This window comes from Condylura cristata, unplaced genomic scaffold (assembly GCF_000260355.1).
Source record: "Condylura cristata isolate star-nosed mole 26May11 unplaced genomic scaffold, ConCri1.0 scaffold00004, whole genome shotgun sequence".
In the NCBI taxonomy this organism is placed as follows: domain Eukaryota; kingdom Metazoa; phylum Chordata; class Mammalia; order Eulipotyphla; family Talpidae; genus Condylura; species Condylura cristata.
In genome coordinates, this window is record NW_004567105.1 from 71,027,359 (window position 1) to 71,036,253 (window position 8,895).

At 48.1% G+C, this 8,895-nt stretch overlaps 1 protein-coding gene across 2 annotated transcripts in view; it reads left to right on the forward strand.

The window, feature by feature from the left end:
* Positions 1–8,895, forward strand: part of GLB1 (galactosidase, beta 1) — a 65,747-nt gene that overhangs the window by 5,274 nt on the left and 51,578 nt on the right. The window lies entirely within an intron of this gene.

Sequence of the window (8,895 nt, forward strand, 5' to 3'; positions counted from 1 at the left end):
CTGACGCGTGGTTCATCCCCCATTCCACCAGTCACCTTTATTGACTGACGCGTGGTTCATCCCCCATTCCACCAGTCACCTTTATTGACTGACGCCTGGCTCATCCAGTTCCAGACCTATTGGTGATGCTATTTAGTTGCCTGAGCTCCTGGGCCTTTGGGGTTGGGGTGAAAGAAATGCAAGCCCTGTGTTAGGGGTAAGAGTACACCCACCTAGGAGGTTCTAGGGGATTTCTCTGCCCCTCCATCCCAACCCCCCACACCATCTCCTTTTCAACATTTTCGTGAGGTAATTAGGAGCAGTCTACTATTCCCTATTTCAAGATGAGGAAACTGAGACAGATGAGGCCACTGTTAACGGGATGAGATGTGCAGGAGGTTCCAGGCTAGCAGCCAGTCTTCTCCTTCCTGAGGGTTCTTTCCAGTGATTGCAGGATTCAAACACAGTTAACCATGTAAATCAGCTTAGACTCTTAAACTCTTTTTTTTTTCTTTTAAAGATTGATTTACTTATGCATACAAACTTGTACCCCAGTTCTGTATGTATACAAGAGGTACGGCGGGTGAAAGGATTCACCAGAGACAGAGTGGGCAGAAGGACAGCCAGATCGATGAAATACACTGCTGAGGGGAGCAGTGGGCAGGTCAGGAGAGGTCTGCCGCGCCATGTGGCAGGGGATCTCTAGTTTCAGCAGAGGTGGTCTTCCCAGGAAACTGAAGCCCCCAAGATAGGGTCTGATTGCTGAGAAGCTGAGGCCTCTTGGGCATCTCTCCCACTGGCTCCAGGCTGTGGAATGGCTGGGTCTTCCTTCCTGCTGGGTGACTTCCCACTAGCAGCCTTACCCCATCAGAGTGCTCTGGCCACAGAACCATAGCACCTTCCCTGCTGGCCTCTTAGAACCAGGCCAGGAGGGTTCGGGCAGCTGGAGAGATCCTTCTCCTGTTAGCTCAGCCCTTCTGCCAGGGGCAAGAGCCCCTTTGCTGCTGGGATAGCAATAGCTGCACCTTTAGGAAAGGCCTCCCTGAGAAAGCTGAGGGTCTGCATCAGCATTGGCTTTTGTGGTTGAGAGTCTTTCTTTGACAGGGAACAAAAACACCACTGAGGCTGGAGGGGCTCACCCTGCTCTCACTGGCGGGTGGCGTGGGCAGTGGCTTGCCCTAACTGAGCTTCAGCTTCGCTCACCTTGTAATGGGGATAATTATCATATCTACCTCAAGGTTAAGACGTAGTGCGTGAGGTGCACGTGCCGTCGTCATGCCGGAAGCAGCCAATGTTGGCGAAGCTTGAGCACCACGTCAGGCTTGCTCAGGAGCCGCGCTGGGCACATAGACGCACAGGGGATTACAGAGCAGCTCATCCCGGGGCATGTGCGTGGGTGGCCAGCCGCCTGTGGGACCAGGACCAGTCACAGCAACTGCTGGGCCTTGACTTTGCTCTGCCTGTTTACTCTCTCCTGAGCACCGCTGTCTCTGGCCAGCGGGCTTTCCTTCATTTTCCTCCTGGCTGCCTGTGTCTAAGTGGGTCCTGGGGCAGCTCAAGGTAGTCACAGAGACCTTCCATCAGGTCTCAAGTGTATCTTTGATCGGAGGTTTCTGTGGATTTCTTCTTCTACCTCCCCCACTCCACCTCCACTGTGTGATCATCCTAGCCAGGAATAAGTTTGGATGAAAGCTAACTCAGAGCTTCGGAAGGGACCCTGGAGATTCTTTTAACACATCTTGCACATGGTGGGACTAGGGGCAGATGAGATGTCAAGTTCAAGGTGGTGGCCCAGCTCCCAAGTTCCCTGACCCCTTCGCTAATGCACCCCCGAGCCCAAGCACCCACCCGTCCCTGCCTCAGGAAGGCTCACAGTTGCACACTTTTTGGACCATTCCTCATCTTCTCAGTTCCCTTGTCTGGATTCACTGGACTGGGCTGGGCCAAGTTGCTGCTATTTGTCTTGCAGCCGTTGTAGCTGGGAGCGCTCATTTGCCTGCTCTCCCGTTTATTTCATTGGTTTCTCGATTCTGGATCCTTTTCATCCGAGCCCCGAGCTCTATGCAATTAGCTTTTATCAAGTCCTGTTTTTGTTTTTGCTTCTTTGTCTTTTTCCTTCCGTTGCGATCACTATGTGGTCTTGTGGCCCTTCCTCTTTGCTCCAAAGTCCTTACTTGACTGATTCTTCTCTGCTAAAAGAAAAGTTAAGAAGATCCATCCTGTGTGTCCCATGGCATGTCAGCAATACCCGATATGAAGCTTGTATTAATTCCTCTGTGATTGTCCAGGTAGGAACCTGGGGTGTTCTTTGCACATTCCTTCTTTGTTTTGTTTGCTAATGGCTGGGAGGGAGAAGTGATGAGAAACATTACCTAAAGCCTGAAAATTCTTTCAATTCAATTCTTTCAATTTCATAATTTGTTAAACAAGTTAAACTGAAATGTAATATTTTTAAATGAACAATAGCATGTGGAGATTGATAGTTATGGAACACTTAATACATTAATTATTTATTAATAATTAGTAACTTTTAATGCTGCCATCCATTCCAGACACCTGTTCATCCCTTTTTTCTTACTCTGTCTTAGAATTTTTAGTGATTAAAAAATGTTAAATATGCATACCAGAGAGAATAGCAAATTGAATTCCCTGTGTACTCATCACCCACATTCAATGATTGTGACTTTTCTATTCCTCTCAGCTTCCCTGATCCCTACTCTTTTTTTCCTTTTTGGCTCAAGTCTATGATGGCAAATCTTAGAAGCCATACTTTCACACCAAAATACTTTATTTAGAGCCCCCTTAAGAAATCATCTCCCCAATGCTATTATTATACCCAATGAGATGAACAGTAATTCTTTTGTAGCTAATGGTAGTTGGGAGGTGGGCTACCCTTCCAGAAGCCATGCCTTCTCGCAGTAACGTGCTCTTTCCACTGCCGGAGGCTTAAGGAACTCTATCTGTTGCAGCTGAGCACAGGATCCAGTTTTTTTCTTGTCTCAGTTGTCTTTTTGGTAGTTAAACAGTATACAATTTTTGATAGTTTTTAAGCATGTAGTTCATCACTGTTAAGTATATTCACACTGTTGTGAAACAGATCTTTAAAGCTTTTCATCTAGTGCATTTGAAGCTGTATTCACTAAACAATGAGTCTTCCTCTCCTGAATCCCTGGTTTGTGTCTATGAATTTGTCTACTCTAGGGACCAGGTATAAGTGAGATCATACATTATTTGATTTCTTGTGACGGTTTCTTTCGTTTATCGTATTGTCCTCAGCATCCTCCCCTGTTGTTTTCTAAGTCTGAATACTAGTCTATCACTTATGGACCACGTTTTGTCTCCCCATTCATCTTCAGAGGACATTGGGGTGTTTCCATTGCTTATCTATTCTGAGGAAAGCTGCCATGAACATGGTATACAGGTATCCCATCAGGACCCCACTTTCTATTTCTTGGGCTGTCTGTTCCAAAAGTGGGATTGCTGGATCACATAGTGGCACTAGTTTTAACTTTTTGAAGAACCCCCACGCTGTTTTCCTTAGCAGTCAAACCACTTCACAGTCCCACCAACAGTGTGTGAAACTTCCACCATCTACAAATTCCTCCAGCTCCATATTGATCATCAGCTCCCCTGGGTTGTTTTGCTTCTCAGGTCTGAGGGAGATGAGACTCAATGACACTTGATGTTTGAAAGGCTCTTGACTCACATACTCAGGGTTGTTCTATGCTCATTCACTGTTTCTCTTTTTTGTTTGTTTTATGCTCATCTGAATGAGTCTTTCTCTTTCTTCTGTGAACTGAGTGATCTGGGACCGCCGTGTGTAAGCCCCCTCCCACCTCAGCCTTGTCCCCTGCCCTCAACCTGGGGTGCAAGTGATCTGGGAGGTCTGGTTCTCTATCACTATGATGCTAAAGAGCTCAAATCAGGGTTCTCCAGGCTCCTGGGTCCCTGGGGTGAGTTGAAAGGGTATATAGGTACTGGAAGCAGAGATCCACGGACGAGGTACTTGACAGAGACGTACCAAGGGACTTGAAGACGCTGTCGTCACACGTTCAGCATGACCCCGAACCTGTGATGTCACTGAGCTCCTTTCCTTTCCTTATTTCTTTATTGAGGAATGTGCACACATAATGCAGATATTATTTTTAGTCCTGAAGATTAGAAAATTTGGGGTATGTTCACATTACCTGGTGATCTAAATATCAGTGTTATTTTAGTGTTTTTGTTTGTTTGTTTAAGATTTATTTATTTGTGCATACAGAACTGGGGTACAGGCCAGAGGCTTAGGGGCGGTGAGAGGCTTCACAAGAGACAGAGAGGGGAGCAGAACAAACAGGCAGATCCACGAAGTACACTGCTGAGGGGAGCAGCGGGCGGGTCAGGAGAGGTCTGCCACGCCATGCGGTCACCTCCGGGGCAGGCAGGAATCGAACTCACGCGGAAGTGGCTTTAGCTTCCAAGTGCAGTGCTTTAACCCACTGCGCCACCAGGGAGGGCCTAGTGTTTTTTTGTTTTTTTTTTTTAAAGGAAAAATACTATTTACCACTGAAGTAATCTGAACTGAATAAATGACTTTAAAATGCTATATTAGACAACATTAATATTTGTATTTGGGCCAAGTGTTTTGTGTGTGTGTGTGTGTGTGTGTGTGTGTGTTTCCCACCGTTATTTGTATTATGTATGGGGTTGGGGGATGTGGTTTATGTGTTGGGGAAGGTGTGAGTTTCACCTAGCTTGGAATTGCTTTTTGTTTTGTAAGTTTTCTGTGACCTCGTGTTGTAATGATGTGTACTTGTATATGTGTACTGATGCTACCACATACCTGCAAGTGTGAAATAAAACCATGGCTATTCAGTATTTTGTTCCAGTGCCAGTTAATTTACAGGGGGTGGAATATGCACACAGGGGAAATTGTCTCATTAGCATTTGGAGGGGATCAGCTGTGAAGGTCACGTCCCCTCCTTCTGCCCCCACATTTCTTGACTGCCTCCCTCCCATCAGGGGTGCCATGGTGCAGAGATAGGAAGCAAGCTGGATCCCCTTGGGTCCTTAGATGTTGAGGAGGGTCCCACTGGAGTCATGAAGTGGATTTTCCCTGTTTTACATCAGCTGTGGCCTTCACCCATGAGACGCTGTTACTTGGATGCTGCTTTTCCAGGTTTCAGCGTCAGTCTTGTCACTGCCCCCCATTTCCCAATAACAAGGTGTCGTGTATGCAATGACCGGGCTGTATAAACAGCAATGGAATGCCCAAACAGCTACAGTCTCTTCTGGGAGGAAGCTGAGCAATTAACAGGGCCTGGGGCAAGAAAATGTGCCTGTCCTGCCCTCTTACAAACAAATTGTTTTTGATCCCTCCCGTGATAATTTTGAAACCATTCGAGCATTCACCACAAATCAGAGGACAGAGGCTGTGTTGTTCTGTTCCAGTAAGAACATTACCTGCACTTGGCAGGTACCCCTCAGCTACTCCTTGGCTAAAAATGTGATCCCCATCATCCACCACGAAATGTGTTTTGAGGGGGCTGGTAGGATTTGAATGGGATGTGATAGGAGTGTCCTCTGAATCTTTGTGGGGACCCACGAGAAACTGGTCTTGCTTCAGATTTGTCTGGGGTGGATGAGGTTGGGACGCAGCAATTCCCCGCCATGCCTTTTGCCCTTCCCTCCATAATGACTGTTACTCATGGTGAGAGTTCCTTCGGTCCTAACGAAAACCACCCCAATATGCATTCAGGACTGGGGAAGTCACCCTGGGGCAGGTCCTCTGGCTTGTTGGCCTCTCTGTGACAAGATTCCCCATGCTGCTCTCCACCCCCCTCCCCCAAAGTGCAGTCAGGGAAAGAGGTGGCATTTAGGCCCCCCCGAGATCAGGATCAGCTCAACCCTTATGGAGAGATCCTCAAGTCTGGGGTATCCCTTCCTTAGGACACAGGTACCCTAAATCCCATTGGGAAAACATGAGGGAATATTTGTTATGTGTACTTGGCATGGCCTCACAGGCCCTTCTGCAAGTGAATCCATCCCACACTCCCTTCAGTCAGTTGTCTGTATCAGGAAAGTGAAGGGGCCACTTTTCCATTGCAGGGGCCAACCTGCAAAAGTGAGCCTTTCGCTCACAAGCTCTTGACATTTTTTCTCTTCTCAGACATTCTAGACAGCACCCTCGCTGGTTGCCCAGCCGTCTCACCCTCTAAGAATGCCATGCTTTATGAATCATTGCCGAAGATTACCACTGGCTAACACACCTGTGTTGCTCTTCTGGCCTAGCTGGCCTTGTGGTAATTATGTCCACCTGCTTGGAAGGTTACATGGCTCCTCCTGGTCACACTGGAGTCTCCACATCACCCAAGATGCTAATGAGCCCAGTGCTACAGCAGCCTCTCCTGTCACCCTCTCATCAGGCTTCTTAAGACACCAGGACCCAGCCCTCCCTTTACCCAAGGGGTTAAAACACAGCACTATGAAACTATCCACAGCCACTGCAGCACAAGTTTGATCCCTGGCCAGGGAGGTGACCCATGTGGCACAGCAGACCTCTCCTGTCTCACCTGCTCCCCTCAGCAGTGTATTTCAGTAGACCTGCCTCTTCTGCTCCCCACTTTGTCTCTGGTGAATCTTCCTGCACCACTGGCTTGTACCCTAGTTCTTGTGTGCATAAATAAATAAATCTTTAAAAAAAACACTAAGGCCCTTCTCCCTAGAGCATTTCTTCCTGAAGGGTGTCTCCCCTGGGCTGCCCTGTGGGGTACAGTCAGAAAATATAGCCTGGTTACCATTTGCACATCCCCACTATTTGAGCCATCTCACACCTTCCTGAGGATGCCAGGGCAACCGTGGCACTTCACTTCCTGTGGCCACTTCACTTCCGGGTGCCAGGTTCCATGGAGCCAAGAGGATGACTCAGGAGTTCTGGAAGCGTCCGCCAAGTTCATGAATGTCCCTCTATTGGCCTCGTGTTCTGCCCCTCGACACCCACTCCCCAGGTCCCCCACCATCATGTACTGAGACTCACTTTTCTGGCAGAACACATAGGTCTCTGTAAACATTGCCATGGCGATGATGTCACTAACAATGCCTTGGCATTCACAGAATGCCCTCAGCAGTGGCTGACCTAAGCTTGGCAATCACTCCTTCCTCAAAGCTTCCAAATCTGGGAAAGGCCGGCCAGTTTCACAATCCTTCCAGCTAGCTTCCCGTTCCAGGGGTAGAGCTAGCCAGCTCCTGTCTCCGCCCATCCCCGGGCGGGTATTTGTGTTTCATACCTTGCAGTGTCACTGCCCACTTAGCTATGCCAGTGGGGTTCTTGTCGCTACTTGACATATGAAAGAGCCAGGTGTACACACCCGAGGGTCTGCTGTTTAGACCAATCCTGCTATTGAGTGTCTTCCTTTGGCTTCGCTCTGGAAGCAGAACGTGAAACAGGACTTGGACGCAGGTGGTCTGAGAAGTAACCCGCGAGTGCAGGGACTAGGGTCAAGGAAGTACATCGAGTGCCTCCAGAAAGAGGAGGATGCAGTTCTCCACCCCGTTGGGCAACGGCTGCCCCCAGGCATGCAGGTGGCCATGGTGTTGGGGTGGGAAGTCACAAGAACTTGAGGTGTGAATCTTCATGGAGATGCTATCAGCCGAAATATTCCGGACTCACTAAGAACTACTCACAGGTGTGCACGGACATCGGTTTTTTGTTTTTTTTAATAAAGATTTATTTATTTATTCATACAGAACTGGGGTACAGGCCAGAGATGCGGAGGGTGAGAGGATTCACCAGAGACAGAGCAGGGAGCAGAACAGGCAGATAGACGAAGTACACTGCTGAGGGGAGCAGCGGGCAGGTCAGGAGAGGTCTGCCGCGCCATGTGGTCAACTCTTGGGCGGGGACTGAACTCATGCGGAAGTGGCTTTAGCTTCTTAGTGCTGTGCTTTAACGGCTGCTCCACCAGGAGGGCCATCGGTGTGTTTTAAGAAGCATTTCTCCATCTACTCTTCCTACTCTGTCTAGGGCAGAGATCTTTCCCTAACAGAACAGAGCACCCCCTTCCTCTCAGGAACCATCGACAATTTTATCATACATGTGTGTGAATCTGCATATTTACTACACACCATGGAAACCGTAATATATTTCCTCAGTCCACTTTTGTATTTGTGTCAGCATTTTACTAGGAAACATTTTCAGAATACAGAGTTGAAGGAAATTTATAGGCGCCATCCAGCATCTCCCATTAATATATTGCTGTCAAGCCATCCTGCTTCATTCAACTTTTTTTTTTAATATTTATTTATTCATAAAGAACTGGAGTACAGGCTAGAGATGTGGAGGATGAGAGGATTCACCAGGGACAGAGCGGGGATCAAAACAGGCAGATCGACGAAGTACACTGCTGAGGGGAGCAGCAGGCGGGTCAGGAGAGGTCTGCCACGCCATGTGGTCACCTCCGGAGCAGGCGGGACTCGAACTCATGCGGAAGTGGCTTTAGCTTCTCAGTGCTGTGCTTTAACCTGCTGCGCCACCAGGGAGGGCCACATTCAACTTTTTTTTAAAAAGATTTATTTATTTATGCATAGAAGAACTGGGGTGTAGGCCAGAGGTGTGGAGTGAGAGGATTCACCAGAGACAAAGTGGGGAGCAAAGCAGGCAGATTGACTGAAATACCCTGCTGAGGGGAGCAGTGGGTGAGATAGGAAAAATGTGCTGTGCCCTGTGGGTCAGCTCCCTGACTGGGGAATCAAACTCAGGTCAAAGAGATGAAAGCACTGAGACTTAAGCCCTCCCCACCAGGGAGGCCCCCCCCAGCTTATTTTTTGGATGCATTTCAAAGTAGCAAACATGAATGCACTTCCCCCAAACACTTCAGCATGTACATCATTAGGTAGAGATCATTACTTGCTTATCTGCTCTCTCTTTTTTTTTTTTTT